At 50.4% G+C, this 16,878-nt stretch overlaps 1 protein-coding gene across 7 annotated transcripts in view; it reads left to right on the top strand.

Moving 5' to 3' along the window:
• Nucleotides 1-16,878, top strand: part of KLHL29 (kelch like family member 29) — a 296,154-nt gene that overhangs the window by 161,797 nt on the left and 117,479 nt on the right. The window lies entirely within an intron of this gene.

Below are 16,878 nucleotides of genomic sequence, written 5' to 3'. Positions count from 1 at the left end.
CCCATTCATCGCCATCCTGTCTCCTTGGCTGAGCAGGGGCTCCACAGGCCACCCTTACCTCTGCGGCCACTTGGAGCTGCCTCCCAGGAGTCGCCCAAGGGCCCGGGTGTGTGCTTGCATGTGTGATTCTGTCTATGCCCGTGCCCACACCCCGTCTAGTCTCTCCTGCTTTCATAAAAGGTGCAGGAGAAGCTAAAGGCGGGGGGAGCCCCGGCCCAGCCATTGTGCGGTGGCTGTGGTGTTGGAAAGCCACGCTCCAGGTGTGCTGCGCCTTTGTCTCTGTGATTTTCAAAACTCCCTTTCAGCCCTGCTTCCCATTAATAATGAGAGTGCTGCCGGCACGGAGCCCGGCGGAGGCCCGAGACAATGGAGCTCTTGGAGGCCGGCTGGGAGCGCACTGACATCCTGCTGCAGCGCCTTATTGATTTTATTTTCCTGTTATGAAAACACCACCACCAAGGTGGGGAGGAAGGAATGTTGCATGAGAGAGAGGAGACGGAGGGTTATTTGGGCACAACACCCCCAGACCAGCCAAACACATTCCTCCCCAGGCGCCAGGCCCCAGGACTGCTCCGATGCAAAGACCGCTGCCCAGTGGGGCCAGCCGGCTGCGCCCTGGCCACATCTGGCAGGCATTCCGTAAGGTCAGCTGTTGGCCACCTGGAGAATGGCACCTTCTGGAGCGTCCTGCTGAGGGCTCCAGGTTGGGAGAGAGAAGCTGGACCTGGGAGCACCCTTGGTGGTTTCTGCCCTTTCAAGGATGGAGGCCATTTTAGGAACAGTGCCGGACCTCTCCTCGGGGCCGGGAGTCAGGCTCTGCCAGGCAAGGGAAGCCGAGGGGACTTTGCAGTGAGGGACTCCCAACAGGGATACAGCCTGCAAAGCTCCTGCTTTTCTCCCAAGTAGCTTGATATTCACCACCCCTTACTGGCCAGGCCCCAAACCACAGCTCATGGGAGGAAGGGAACACAGTCTCAGACAGAAAACAGCAGCTGGGCAAGGACTGAGCAGGGTGACCTGGAGGGGTGGGGGGCGAAAGTTCATGCCTGTGAGGACAGCCAGCTTCCTGGCACATTTTCCCCTGTAACCATCTCCAGCCCAGTTTCCTACCTGCAGGGGCATGTCCACTCAAACAAAGGTGCCTGATTAGCCCTGGATTCTTCAGGGTGCGCAGAAGAACTGGGTGTGCATGGGGAGAGGGTGGACGGCAGCTAACAGCAGCTTCTGCCCAGGACAGTCATTGACTTTGGGCCGTGGTGCCTTTCTGCTATTCGAGCTGGCCCCCCAACGCCCGGCCCCCGGCCCATTAGTCTAGCCCCACACCGGTATACCGCATCAGTTGACTGGGAGGCCCGAGCTGAGGTGTCTGTGGTTTCCCTGGTCAACAGCTTCATCTTTCCCGAGCAGCCAAGGGCTGACCTTTGCCCTCAGGGAGCTCATAGGGCCAGGAGGTGACAGTCTCTGGCCTGAACAGTATGACCAAATGACCCAAGAATGTCTCTCCCATTGAGGTCATTGGCAGAGGCAGCTTAGTGGAGTGGATAAAGGCAGACTTTGGGACCACACTGCCCGGGTTTAGATTCCGCCCTGTCTCTTGCAGGCTAGGTCACCCTGGACAAGCCGCCTTACCTGTCGCCTCTGTAAAATGGGAATATGTAGTAGCACCTACCTGCCAGGGCTGCTGTGAGGGTTGTGAGTCACAACACGTGTAAAGTGCTCAGAGCAGAGCTGAGCCTGGCATATGTAAGTCCTCTTTGGGTGTGTCATCGCCACCATCACCCCGGCAAGGCCTGTGTGACAAGGCCATGTGCCTGTAAGGAAAAGTGAGCATTTCTAGCCTCACCAAATGAAAAAGCGAAATCTTCAGATAAGAAACAGGCTCTAGGCTCCAAGCAGGCAGAGAAAGCAAATTGTGTCTCCAAGTGGTTGACCTTGTAACATGGAGGCCTGACATGGCCCAGGTGACAAGACGGCAAGAGGGGCCAGAGGGAAGAGGGCAGCTCATCCTCCGTGAAGGGTCTCATGCCACACACATGGACCGAAGTGGCTCTGGGGCCTCAGGAGAAGGTCCTCCCGAAGGTGAATCTCAGCAACAAGTGTCAGCACAGTCAGGCCTCAGCATCCCCCTGGGTGGGCATGGAGCGCAGTGAGTGTCACGTGCAGCCACCAGCGTGCCAGGCCATCACCACTAATGTGGAGACACCTGCCCCATCACCGCCTCTGCCAGCCCTGTGGGCCTGGCCACCAGCTCCCTCCCTGTGCTGCAGCATAGGGGACAGTCCCTACTCTCCTAGGTGGGGAAGGCTGGCTGTGCTCCCCACGGCTGATTAGTGAGGTGATAACAATTCTTTCTGTCACTGCTGCCTTTAGGCCTGAATTGATTTTTTTGTTTCTTCATGTTTCTGTGGCCTAAGGATTTCTTGCAGGTTTTTGACAAAAGGGCAGTCAGAGTCAGACAAACAGATTCCTGGGCCACTGAGGCATCTGCAGGGCCTGGCCAGATACACACACAGACACAGGCACGCACATGCACACACACCCGTGGTTCAGACCAATAAACTGCTTCCCAGGGATCTGAATCAGCTCGTGACGCTCTGGGACACAAATCCCCAGAGCCCAGCAGGAGCGGAGTGGCCGTGCCCTCCAGGCCTTCCATTTTTCCGGTCAGAAGGGGGAAGCCTAAAGGAAGCAAAGCCTTGCAGAGGTCAGAACCACCAGGCTGGCTCCTTTCCCACCCCCTGTGGCCGGGCACGTTGTGTTCCGAGGATAACCACTGCCGCGCTGTCCTGGTGACTCTGCCCATCCTCTCACCCACCAACCCGACAGCAGACACCAAATGGGCGCATTTACCTCTTGTGATATAGGTGGGAAAATACAGGCCAGAGCGTTTGCCAACTGCACATTGCACAGCTGGTGAGAATTTCAAGGTCTGGAGTCAGGCACAACAGGGTTTGAATCCTACTTCTGCTACTTAGAAGCTGAGTATGTCTCTGAGCCTCAGTTTCTTTGTCTATAAAATGGGAAAAATAATTTCTTCCACATGGAGATGTTGTAAGAATTGGTTAAATTACTAAGTGTGGAAAAGCTTAGTGCCTGCCACTTGTTAGGCATTCAATGGAAGCTAATTCTTAAAAGATCAGAGATGAAGTTGAACCAAATATTCATACATTTGGGGAGATTTCAATGCCCCTGGAGTTGGTGCTGGTAGGCAGAAAGGAGGCTCACTGGACTGTCCCCTGTCCTGCCTGATGTGGCATGAGGTGACGCTGAAATAGCCCCTGCTCCTGGGCCCCCACCGCCACTGTGGGCTTCAGGCCTCCAGGCCCCAGCAGGAGGTGGGCGCTGAGAAGTAGGAACATGACTCCCCGGCCAGGCCTGTTTGTGGGATGCAAAGGAAACATCACTGCCCCTCAGTTGCTGCTGCATGAAATTTAAATTAGTCTCAGCAAACCTGCTTGACAGATGGAACAGAAAAGGGACGGCTTCATAAAATGCAATTTTGTTCTTGAAAGAATGGACTTTGCAGAACCCTCACTGATGTCTGTAAAATGTATTGGAGGCTTTTTTTCCTTGTGGTCAGGAGCACTCATGCTGAAACATTCCCATCATTCCTTGGAGCGAAGCCCTTGAAAATAAGTCTGGGCTGGGAAGACAGGGACTTAGCTTGTGTCAGAGGCCCCAGGAAAACTGCAAGGGGCCGTGCAACCTGTAGGCTATATCCTCAGAGCACCTAACACCCAGATTTTTGACATGTATGAGTATTTGGGGCTTTCAGGGTGGATATTTGTCATCATACTCACATGACCCACGAGTTGATGTCTTCCTCATGCACCCCAGATTTTCGGAGAAATGCTGCTCTTGAGGGAGGGGATCAAGGATCCCTGACCCCAAGGCCCCACATGGCAGGTCCTTCCTCTCATGTGGTTCTGGATATCCATGGATGGGTAAAAGATGCTTTTGCACAGTTACGGAATGAGAAGCAGACTCCCCCTGCCTTTCCTCTTTAATTCACATTGATAATCAAAGGCTGCAGCATGGGCTCAGTTGGGAGAATCACTCAAGCCCCTTTTGTAGTGAATTTCCAGACCCTGGGTGATTTTCTCCAGAAGACTGCTCCTTGCTCTGTGAATGAGAATTGTGATTTCCCTGGTAAGAAATTATCAGGCACTGATCATGCATTGTGAGACAGTTTGTGCATGTTCGTGCCGAGCACTTTGAGTTGCAGCCATGGTTGGGATTGTATCTTCATTGACTTAAAACCCATCTGTCAGTCACAAAGGGTGTACAAAATTGAAAAATGCTACGATTTCCAAAGCACCCATTTGAAAGCCTGCATTTAGGGATGGTAAACCTGAGTGGCTCAAACTTAAATTTCTGATTAAGGGGGCAAAAAAAAGGAGAGAAGATTATGTATTTTTCCAAATTTATAGGGGACGAACCTTAGTCTAGATTCCAAAGGAAGCTGTCAGGAGATGTCAGGGACTAGAGCCAGATCTGAGTATGTTAGCTTTTGCTACATAATAATTATCCCCAAACTTAGTGGCTTAAAACCACCCCAGTTCTGTGGATTGGCTGTCAGTTCTGGGCTGGGCTGGCTCAGCTGATCTGCCCTGGGCTCTCACTTGTCTGTGGTCAGCTGCAGGGTGGTCCAGGTGGTTAGTGACTGGTGGCTGATGTAAGATAGCCTCAGTCACATGTCTGTGTCTAGTTGAGTCTTAGCCAAGGCATCTCAGTTTTCCTCCGTGTGGCCTGTCATCCTCCATCCAGCTCAGGCTCGCTCCTATGGTGGGCTCAAGCTTCCAAGAGCAGCGAGAGGGTAAGGTTCAGGGCACAAGTGCTTTTCCAACCTCAGTTTGACTCACATTTGCTAAATTCCCATTGGCCAAAGCAGTCACATGGCCAAGGCAGATTCAAGGTTTGAGCAAAGGGACCCTGCCTCCTGATAGGAGGTACCTCAGTACCACATTGCCAAGGGGCAGGCATATGAAGATGGGGAAACATATGTGGTCATTTTTTCAAGGTACTCCCAGTGTTTTGAGCACCCGTACTTAAACAATTACTTGCTTCTAGCCTCCAGCCAAGATTTACATGCCTCAGCAGAAAGCATAGGGTCTATCTCTTACTTCCCTCTATGTGTCCAGGTAGAGAGAATCAATATGGGACCCTTGTGACCTATACACACCTCGGTTACACACATCCCATCCACACCAAGAGCTGCCTAGTGAGGTCTGGAAGAACACACCCAGCAGGGATTGTGTTGCCAGGAAAGAGGTGGTGTAGCTGGCCCCCAGGGAAGCCCACAGGGTACATTTACCTTGAGAAACCTCACTGGACAAGCCTCAGCCCTCAGTCCTAAAGGCTCCAACACTTGATCCTGTCACTGCCCTAGAGTTGCTGGGACTGGGACACTGCTGTTCCCAGGACATTGACAAGGACAGATGCTAACCTACGTCCTCAGAATAAAAAATCCAACCCAAGGAGACCACCTTCATGGACTTTGACCAGTGAATTTCTCCCTGTGAGAATCCACATGGGAAAACAAATTCTGACCAGAAGACTTTTTGATGAGCCTAAAATCAAGAAAGGGAGCCAGGGAGGTGATGGAAATGTTCATGAGCTGCAGATCAGACAGCCCAGTGGCTTTCTCCCCAATAGGCTAGACCCCAAGCAGTTCCCAAAAAGCCCTTAGAAAATCTTCTTCTTAAATTAAATTAGGTTTGCTGCAAACAGCATCATTTAAGATGAACATAAATCTACTTCTTATTCCATTTTAATGACTTTCCCTGTTTCATTTAATTACTCATGTTGCAATTAAACAATTTTTTTCATTGCAAAAGGACAGTATTTTAGCTACATTATGGGTTAAATAGGCTTTGGAGAACTAGCCTGGGAACCTCATCACCATTTATAACATTGTTTTTTTTATAGGGAAAGTATGTTCCAAAATCTAAACAGCCGAATTACAAATGAACTTTCAGAACCCAACCCATTTGTTAACTGGGAACTGTCTGTAATGCTAAAAATAACTCAGGGAAATAAACATTAAGAGGAGAGCTTAATGCCTCTCAGTATCATTTGCCCACCATCAGCATCTACAGATTTACTTTAATTTCAGGGAGGAGAACTTCCTCCAAACCCAGACTGACCCTGTCCCTGTTGTACTCACTTTCACAACACAGGCAGCCAAACTGGCTTGAGTTCTCCCAAAACATAATGCCATGGAGAAGACTCACTGTCAAGTCCCTGCAGAGCTAAGCTGGTGTAACATAGCAGATTATCAATCAGTCTCCACCCTCCATTTGCTGCCCTAAGATGAAGGCTTAGGAGGATGCTGTGTGCTGCTGTGGCTGCAGTCTCTGCTGGTCTCCACTGGTTGGGACATTTCATCTGCATTGTGAATATGCCTCTGTAGAACCCATAGGCAAGAAACCTCATTTCCTTTGGTAAATAAAGATGCCCTGAGAACTCAACAGAGCATCAGCACGCATGCACAGACTGTTGCCACAGGCCTATCCTATTGATTGGGGTAGGAGTCCTGCTTTCCCAGTCTCCCTGCTGCCTCCTGGAAGAGATGGTGAATGCTTTGGACCCCCGGGCACCATGAAAAGAGTCCTTGGGGCTAGGGATGGAGCACGGTGCCCACCTGAATCGAATGGTCTAGAAGGCAGTCATCAGCACCTCCCTCCCTTGACTTCAACTCTTCGCTGCTGGCTGCCCATTCCTTCAAGAAACATGCTCTGTCCCCAGACATGGGGTCCTCACTGTCCCTGATGCTCAGGCATCTCACTCAGCTTGTTTTCCCTGCCCCTACTCCCACCCTTTTGTCCTTAGAGGCCACAAGGGGCCTCCCCCATTGGCTCCTTCCCAAGCTGCCAGCAAATTGTGCTTCTTGCCCTTCCAGACAGCTCCCCAGGCAAGGTGGTGGAGGAAAACACTCACATTCCACATCCTCTGGTTTTGTGTACCCTTGGAGGGGTGAGGAATCAAAGCCTGGGTGCCCTTGGCTAAGAGGCCAGTGGAGGAAGGGTGGGGAGAAAGGTTGGGAGGATCCCAGTCACTCATCCTTTCAGACTTGACCTCTTTATTTTAAAAATGTGGATTTGAATGATTGAGAATGATCTGGGGCAGAAAAGACAAACGCATGAGCTGGGCTTCGTGGATGGCCTGGTCCATTGGGAGCATGCCAGGTCTGTGCTATTTCCCATTGGCTGTGAAATGTGCACCAGGGCCTTCCACGCTGAAGGCTTCTCTTCGTGGTCATGAGTACATTTACCCAACTCTCCACTGGCCAGCTCTGGGCCACAGCTCTGACTCCTCTGTGATCATCTCTGTGATTCCACAACAGCAACTGCCTTGAAGTTACCCTGGGGAAGTTCCTCTGCAGGGCAGGGACCCTCAGAGCACAAGGTGGCATTTCTCCAGGTTAAGAGAGACCCAACTCAGTGCCAGACTGGCGATGAACATGATCCAGATTCTCAACCTGCTACTTCAAGAATTCCTTTGTTGGGTTAGAAGTGCCCTAAAGCCGCCTGGTTGGGGAATAGGAGGTGGAATGGCCAAGCCCACAGGTGAGCCAGGTAGCTCTCTGTGAGTGTGCAGAGGCCAGACAACTGCCAGACCTGACAAAACAATGTATTTCCTGGTCGTATAAAACAAACAAAAACAACTGCCTACGTTGCAGTGGGCAGCTCCTGAGTGACAGTACAGATGCCTTCCTCCATCTCCCAGACCACACACACTGGCTTACTAAAAAAAGATGCAGAAACCTTTGTGAATACTGTCTGCCTGTTATTCATTCATGTCAGCACTCACTACTGCACACGGGGTTCTGCCATCCCTTGCCGCCCCGAATGCCAACACCAGAACGTAGCTCGCTGCTGCCACACTCCTGTTTTTCTGTGGGGCTGCATTTCTGGCTGAGAGAAATCTGCCGGCATACTGGGTGCCTGGGCCATGGGGTCATTTAGGAGTTTCATTCCTACCACCCATTTTAGCCATAGTTCCCCAACCATCAGCAGAGTTCTCAAGCCCCAGGGCCTCTGCCCTTGCCACATTCTCTTGCCTGCCCAGAAGAGCTCCTGTTCATCTTACAGCTAATAGCAAGTTCATCCTGTTACCACTTCTGTAGTGAAAAAATTTTTTCTATTATTTCTCTCGTTCCCATAGCACTTCTGTTTATGCCCCTATGTAGTACCTATAATATATGGTACCTGTTTATTCATTTGTGTCCTTACTAGGCAGTGAAGTCCATAGGAATAAGCTGCCCAGCCTATAGAGCATATGTAAGTGTTTGAGGGCAAGAATAAATGAATTTATGCCTATGAATATTTATTCATTTATTTAGCCCCTATTGCTGGGGTAGAGAAGATGAATGCCTTTGACAATCAACATTATCTACAGGGTGGATCAGCCTTCAAAAAATAAGCAATTCCTGCGGATGCCATGCCTGTGAGGAGGATGACTAAGGCCTCAGGGTGAGCCGGAGTGCAGCCTTCATGGGCTTGCTGATGGCACCTGGTGCAGACGAGGAGGCCAGGGTGGCAGGAGGGATTTGACAAATAAGACCTGCCTTTAGGGCCTGCACCCCTTTGCAGCCTTTCCAAAGCACTTGGATTCACAGGATCATAACCTTTTCTCTCAAATAGAGTTTTCATGGGATTTTTCTCCCCTTTGCCTCTGATTCTCTGCAGCCTTTTGCATTTGGTATTTTATTTAAGGTTCTCGTATAATAATGACTTTGTTCCAGGTACTATTCTAAGCACTTTCCCAACACTGGCTTTGAAATCCTCATCATAGCCCTTGAGGTAACTATCAGTACCACCATTAAGAGATGACATGGACTAGGTGATGCCCAAGATCACTCGGCAGGGCTGGGAGTCCAGCCCTGAGCCAGGCTGCTAGCTCTGGACAGTCCCTGCCCAGAACGGTCCTTATTGAAATTTGTTCAATGAGCAACTGGCTGAACATCTTTCTGTTAACATCCTTCCCCCATGCGAGCACTGTCTCCTAAAGAGAAGCTGCAAGCTCCCCACTGAAGTGGTTTTGTCCTGGGCGGTTTGAAACAACCACAGATGTCAGGACCAAAGCGCATGTAGGACCCTGTGGCCCAGCCCCACACCTCCTAGTTCTGCTCACTTTCTAATCGGCTGCTCTTTTTCCCTTAATGGCCAAGCCATGTGAGTGGCGTGGACTCCACTCAGGAGCAGGTTCCTAGGCACCACTGAGCCTTGAGACCACAGGCCACAGAGATCTCCTTTTCTCAGGATTTCTTGTTTGGGCCCCCAACGCAGTACGTGGCTGGTTTCCACCTCAGCAGCTGCTTTTAGGCTGCTGTGACTTGGCCCATTTTTGAAGGGTAGTCCAGGCCCATCAAAACTGCCCACAGGTATTGCCAGGGTGGGCTTGGAGCAATTCCCAAGCTCAAGGGGGTGGCTCCCTCCTGTTAGTCCCTCAGTCGTTCCAGTGAATTTAAACCTGGGCTGGGACAGGGCTGTCGGAAAGGGTGGGAGTGGCCATGACTTGCCACTGCCTTCCTGGTGAGCTCATCACTGCTCTAGGGGGGGCAGAGAGAAGAAGAAAAAGGTTACTATGTGTCATGGGTTCTGTCTCCAGCCCACTCCCTACCAAGGGGCAGTCCTCCCCCAGAATGGGGGGTAAGCCCAGGGTTCAAGGCCCATGTTCACTGGCTGAGCGACCTCAAGGCAGGACACGTAAGCTCTCCCAGACTCAGTTTCCTTACCTGTAAGATAGCTACAACAGTGCCCACATCACTGGGTTAGGTGCAATAGCAAGACTATTAAAAAGGGGTTCATAAAAATAAATGCCCTAATTCATAGAGACAGAAAGTGGATTAGAGGTTAGTGGGAGCTGAGTGAGGGGTAGGGGATTGCCAGATGGGTGCAGAGTTTCTGTCTGGGGTGATGGGAAAGGTTCGGGCACAGCGGTGGTGGTCGCACAGCACTGTGAGTGTGATGAATGCCGCTGGATTATACACTCTGAAAAGGTGGAAATGGCAGCTTTAATGTCATATGTATTTTACTGCAGTGAAAAAGAATTAAATGCCCAACCAGCACAAGAGAAAGGAAATACTGTGTAAATCCAGGAAGAGCTGACATACCAAGTAACTTCCTTTATTAAGAGAAATGGGAATGTCTACCACAGTAGCTAGAATGCAGCCAATCAAATGGTGGTCCTGAACCCACATCAACATGGGCTTGATGGAAATGCAGGAAGAGCTCCTGGGAGTGGGGGTCGGGGGAGGGCCGCCTGGGTAATAGTGAGGTGTGCGTCACTGAGGACTCCCTATCATGACTCACGTGGGAGGCTGGCGGCTTTGGGAGGACGCTCAACTCTGCTGCCTGTAGCAGCCTCGTGAGGCTCTGGGGCTGCCCAGCAGCAAGAATTCTGCCCAGCACAGTGGGAAGGCCAGGCCTCGGAAAAGGAGGGTCCTGGGGGACACTGGACCCGTATTCGTGGTCAATGTCTCCAGCAAAGCCTGAGCCTTGCTATGTTCAGTGGCAGCTTTAATCTTACCAGCAGCCAGGGTACTTGGAGCTAGAGACGGCGGACTCCCCGTGCAAGTGTGCATTTCTACGCCACTCACTCGGCGCCATCTGAGGAAGCATCTCAGGCCTGCCGGGCAGCCAGGACGCAAGATGTTTCCCTGGGGGTGCCACCACCACCATCGTCATCATCTCCATGCTCATGTGTATTGAGCGCTCACTCGAAGCCAGCCGGGGTTCTGAGTGGTTTTGCCCTGTTAACCCTCAGCATCCCCCGAGGCCTGTGTGAGGCAGGTGCCATGTCGTCTCACTGCTATCTCTGCAGTGAGGTGTACAGGGTCCAGGCTTCCCCAGCTGGCACAGGGCCGTCTACTGCCACTCAGGAGTGAGCTCATACCTCCTCATGGCACTGCTGCTGTGTGGGCCACAGGGTGGGAACAGCGTGTGCACTGAAGGGGAGTGTGACCCTAAGAAAGCCTTAGAGAAGGAGGAATGTGCCACTGCAGCTCAACCCCTCTGAGCTCAACCCTGCCGTCCGCCTGCACATGGGGCTGCACCCCAGCCCGAAGCAGACTCCTCTCTGCGCTCACCTCGTACATCAGGACTATGCTGAGGATGTGATTTTTATTCCCCCATAATATTAGGCTGAGGAGAGGATATTGGGCAAAATATATTGTACCCATAATTCACATTAATGGAAATTCAATAGTGGCAACTTCTCATCTGCTGAGATTCGGAGGGAATATTGTGAATATTGTGTTACAAAGGCATTAAAAAGGCATTATGAATTGGATTCCATTGCGCCACACCGTGTTCCTTGTAAATAATTGAGGAAGAAACTGGAGCTTGGAATTCGGGATTATCCATTTTTGAGATCCCAGCAGTTCCCTCCCCAGGCTGGCGGGGCCCCACTGACTAAAAGCCACACAGCCACAGTCTGCACCTGATCAGTCCAAACTCTCCACAGAGTGAGCATGCTGCTTCTAAAGACTCCGCCTCCCAGCAGGAATTAGTGACTGCCACTTTCACACTAGACTCTGGGCTTTTCTTGCAAAATCTTCCTGAGTCTTGATCTTCTACGTCCCTTGCCTCCAGTCTCTGGAGCTCTGACTTCACAATCAGAGTCCAGGTGAGCTCTGGTGGCATCACTGAGTCAGCAGTAGCATTCCCACCACCACCCACGCCCACCTCTGGCTCTCTCAGCAGCAAAGACTTGAGCACCAATCCACCGGTCAGGCAGGTGCTCAGCACCAGCAGCCCCAGCCCTGGTGGAACGAGCCCTGGCCAGCCAACACAGGTCTCCGGTGGGCTTCTCCATCCTGCCCTACTGCCCTGAGGGACCCATCACCTGCTGGCTGTGCCTCCCCTTAGCTCAGAGGCCCTGGTATCTCCACACAGCCTGTGAAAGATAAATAGGGCTTCCTGGCTGGGGCCAGGTTCTATCTTTTGTTATCAAAGCCATAAACTTGGCTCAGAGCAGAGGAGCAGCTGCTCCCAAAAAAAATCTGAAAGCAGAGTCAGGAAGGAAGCTCTGAGTCTTTGCCCCGCGTGCACATCTGGGCAGAGCAGGGGAACACTCATCCTGTGACTGTTCAGAAGCCCCTCTGTAGCTGACCCTGCCCCATCAAAGGACTCCAGGGGCTGAAAGAATTCTCCTGTGACCTTTGCCAAGTTTGTGGGCAGTTCTGAAGGAGCTGGTCACTGGTAAATGAGTGATTCCCCTTGTCATTAGAGGTGTTGTTCCGGGATTCCAAATTTGACCTGTCAGATGGCATGCCTGGGAGTGACCAGAGAGGGAAGGGCTGTGACTTGAGGGGCAGTCAGGGCCAAAAGGCTTTTTTACATAGAGAGCAAAATCATTGGTTAGCGAACCACATTAACCAATCCTGGTTGGGATACCTGCTGCACAGGAGATGTATAAGTACTTAACCTCTTTGCCAACACATTCAAAGCCCAGACTGCAGATCCGACAGCCTGAGTTCAAATCCTGACTCTTCTACTTTCTAGCCGTGTGACCTTTAGCAAGTTAGTCCCACTCCCAGAGCCTGGTTTGTTGTCTATAAAATGGGATAATAATACTATCAATTTTATTGGGTTGTGTGGAAGATTAAATAAATTAATAATGTAAAGCACTTACAGCATATCTAGTATCTAGTACGCATTCTGTAAGCATAATCTGCTGTTATTATTACTATGGCTTTCTCCTCCCCATCTGTCTCTCTCTCCCTCTATAATGTAGGTCAGACAAAAGATCCTGTCTTCTTAGGTTTTGCATCGCTAGTGTCTCACACTTGCCTGCTATATGCTCAGTAAATATCACGTTGTATTATGGGTAGAAGAGGGTGTAGTCATGGAAATTCACTTGCTTTACTAAAAAATATAGCTGTGCGCTTTTGAAAATCATACTCCAGTTTTCCACGGTCATATATTCTCATTTCAGAGGAGCTCCGTGACTGCTTCTCGTTCTTCCTGTGGCATCTCAGTGATAGTAGTCAATAGCCTACAAATAGATTCAAATGTATTTGATATGCATGTAGCTCATCACTGATTAAAGGGACCCCAGAGCAAGGCATTTGGCAAAGCAATCACTGCGCTTCCATGAAATGAATGATCACCTCCTGTATTTGATGGTCTCCAGCCCAGAACCCTTGCCCTGAGCAGTCCTGGGCTCCAGCCCACATTCTATTTGCAGGAGGTTGTAGAGACAGTTGTATTGTTGTGGTGGTTCTTTCATTTTGTTTTGCTTTTTCAACCATTTATGGAGATCCGGGCACCATGCCAAGAGCTTTATTTTGTCTCAGTTCTTACAATAAAGCCATGTGGTAAGTCTGCAATTATCCCCATTTTACACGAGGAAACTGAGTTTCGGAAAGCCTAGGGAATTCGCTCAGTGCTCCAGCTGTCTCTATGACCAACGGTGGTAGAAGTGGGATTTGAACTCAGACCTTTCTCACTTTGAAACCCATGCCTCAAACTCCCAATTCTTTTCCCTGGATGTCTGTCCTTCAGTCACTGCTGGGAACCTCAAATATTAGATGCCCAGAATTAAACTCCTATCCGAGGATATCCCCAAACCTGCTCCTCCCCTGCACTCCTGGCTCAGGCCTGGGTCCACGCCTGCCCGGCCAGGCAAGCCCTCAGCTCGCAGCTCATTCCCATCTTCATCACTGACATCAAGCCCACTTGCAGGTATTTCTCAAGTCCGTCCATTGCCTCCATGTCCACTTCCACTGCCTAGGCTGGGCCCAGTGACTCTCACCTCGGGAGCAGACAGCCTCCCTGCCCACTCCCTCCCATCCATTCTCTCTCCATTGCTGCTAATCTGACCTTGTCACACTTCTGCTTTTTGAAAAAGTACAGATACTCTAACGTGCCCTGAAGATAAAGTGGCTCAAGGCCCTTGGTGATCACACCTCCACTCACCTCGGCAGGCCTCGTCTGTTCTCTGCACCTCCACCCCCATCATGCCCCACCCTTCAGCCAAACACCAGCAGCAGGCCCCAATTCTGATGCAGTGATTCTGTCTGGAGTGTGCACGTGAGCCCTTGGTACCCTGCAAGGCAGAGCATGAACTGGAAAGAGTACAGGCCTTAAGGACGGGCAGCCTTGGACTCCTATCACTGGAGTCCTACAGAGTTGCCTAACCATTCTGCGACCTCATTTTCCTCATCTGTAAAATGGGGATAATAGCACTAGTGCCTACAGGAGTTGTACGAGTTGTACGTGTATTTTTTCCAGGTTAAAAAATCCAGCCCATCATTAGGCAAACAATGAGTGCTCAGTAAATGCTGGGGATAGTGGTGAAACATGAGTTTTGTTTGAAAGATTAGCTCCTGAGGGCTGATTTTTTAGAGATATGCACTATCATCTGAGAAAATACGAAGTATGAACACAGCATCTAGCTGGTTTCTCCTGTGTTCTTCTGAGGCGAGGCAGACATCTCTTTCCCATGGCCCAGCCTGGCTACACTGCCGGTCCTCATCCACTGGTCCCCAGCCTTCTTTCCTTCACAGCATTCTGCATGACATTCGGATTCTCTCTCATTTCTCCACTCAGCAGATGTAGGCGCTTTATTTACTGAGAAGATTCTTGTAGTCCAGCTGGTTTGGCAAGGACTTCTGTGAAGGCAGCTTCCCCACTGGAGGATGACTCCCCCAGGGCCCTCCCCTCTAGCATCCCTTTTGTGATGAAGGATAGGCCACGTCACGGGCAGTGCCACCCATCTGCTTCACGCGGCAGCCGCACGCACCAAGCACAGCACCGTGGGGCCGACAGAACCACTGTGTGTTTAAGTGCTAGTGGTTCACCTTAGGAGTTCAGCCTTTGAAAAACTCTGCCAGGACATAGGCACTCATTAAGTGGGTTGAGTTCTTATGACTTTAAGGGTAGCTTGTCCTCCCTTCTGGCTGCTTCCTGGCCTCCCTTCCCTCAGATGCCACCTCAGAACCAGGGGCCTCGCTTAGAGGTGACGCAGCTGCCACCAGGCTCCTGCTTCCAGTATCTCCCACCTTCAATAGTTTGCTTACCAGGCAGACCACAAAATGAGGAAGAAAAATCTTTTTAGACTGGAAAAATAGGGCTGCTGCTGTTTTATGGTGGTGTACTTTATGGTTTTCAAACATTTTAATTAGTTTCATTTTTTAATATAAATGCACCCTGATGTTTTGTGCAGGAAGGGCACAGTTCTTAAAAATCTCAGAAATAAAGTAGGAACATGACAGATTGGCTATTAAAGCGTCACACTCAGATGTGTTATTATTATTATTGTTATTTAACATTTCTAAGCCCCAACACTGAGCCAGGAGTGGTAGTGGAGGGCATAGAGAGAAAGGGCCTAGAGGTGCACCGACTCAGGATGGAGGTGCTAGAGGACCCCCAGCCATCAAGTTTAAGGACTGAGAACACAGTTGGGAGGCTTTGTGCCCTAACCCTGTCCTGTGGCCACTGCTAAGATTTCCTGGCACCTCTGCCCCACCTCAGCAGACATATGAGTTATATTTTAGGACAGGCCTCCTCCAGAGAAACCAGTCTCTTCTTCAAAACATTTTCATCAATGAGAAAGCAGGGTTTGACGGACAGGATTTTACTTTCAGTGTACTACTCTCTGTGTAGTGGGTTGAATAGGGCCCGCAAAATATCTGTCCACCAAACGTGACCTTGTTTGAAAATAGGGTCTTTGCTGATGTAATTAAGTAAGGCTGTCAAGGTGAGAGCATCCTAGATCAGAGCGGGCCCTGAATTAGTGACAAGTATCCTTTTAAGAGAAAGGAAGGGGAGATTTGACACACAGACCAGTGGAGAAGACAGCCATGTGGTAATGGAGGCAGGAATAATGGCCTGGAGGAAGCCTGGCGCCACCAGAAGCAGCAAGAAATAAAAAGGGATTCTCCCATAGAGACTTCAGAGAGAACATGGCCTGCTGACACCTTGATTTTGGACTTCTGGTCTCCAGAACTGAGAGGAAATCGATTTCCGTTGTTGAAGGCACCCGGTCTGCAGTAATCTGTTGCAACCGGCTGTCCCAGGAAACTAGTGTGCTCAGTGAAAGCATCTCTTCTCGGTATCTCCTCAAAGAGGCCCACCCAGGTAGGTGCGGATGTTTTGCAAAGGATGCTCTGGATGCTAAGTTTAATCAAGGAGCAGGATGGCCTGCTGACCTCCTCTCTGTTGAGTTGACATGAAATGCCATCACATCTTTATCTTCAGTGTCAAAATATGTCTCCAGACGCTTTCTAATGACCACCTGCCTGCATCCTGTAGCATGTGGGCTCATATTTAGAAAACTTTCAAAGGGCAATGGAAGCAAGAGGCCTCCCATGCCCCTCTCTCAACCCACAGCAGTGTCTCCTCGGGAAAGGGAGGTGCCCAGGGCATCCTTTACACGCACTGGTGTCTTACGGGACAGACACAGATCTCTGAGGGCAGGGTGGGACTTTCACTGCAGCCTCCACTTAAAGAAAGCCTACAGAGGGTCTCTTATGTAGCAGCAGTAAGAAAATGGGAATAGACATACTCTGCTGGTGATTCCCCTGGCAGAAGGCTCTTGATCAAACTCAGAGAGCCATCAAGGAAATTCCTTAAATCAAAAAACCGCACAAGCCTAACAAAAGCTCCAAGCACTAACTGACTTTAATCCAGAAGAGAGTTCTTTGCTACCATCTCTACTCCCCTTTATCTCACTGTCACTGAAAGGAGAGAAATTCGCCAGAGCTATGGTCTCGGCCACTGCCCATCTTCACAGACTGAGCTTTGACCATGTTATTTCCAGCAGGTCATTTTACAGAGTTACAAGACTCCGCCAGTCCCAGGGACCCAAGGTGGGCCCTCTGTAAGCAGAGACCTCTCCAAACCCACATACCCGCCTAGATGAAACTGT

This window comes from Manis javanica, chromosome 1 (assembly GCF_040802235.1).
Source record: "Manis javanica isolate MJ-LG chromosome 1, MJ_LKY, whole genome shotgun sequence".
NCBI classification, from domain to species: Eukaryota; Metazoa; Chordata; class Mammalia; order Pholidota; family Manidae; genus Manis; species Manis javanica.
Note: the sequence above shows the minus strand (reverse complement) of the source record. Positions and strands in the feature narration are given on the sequence as shown.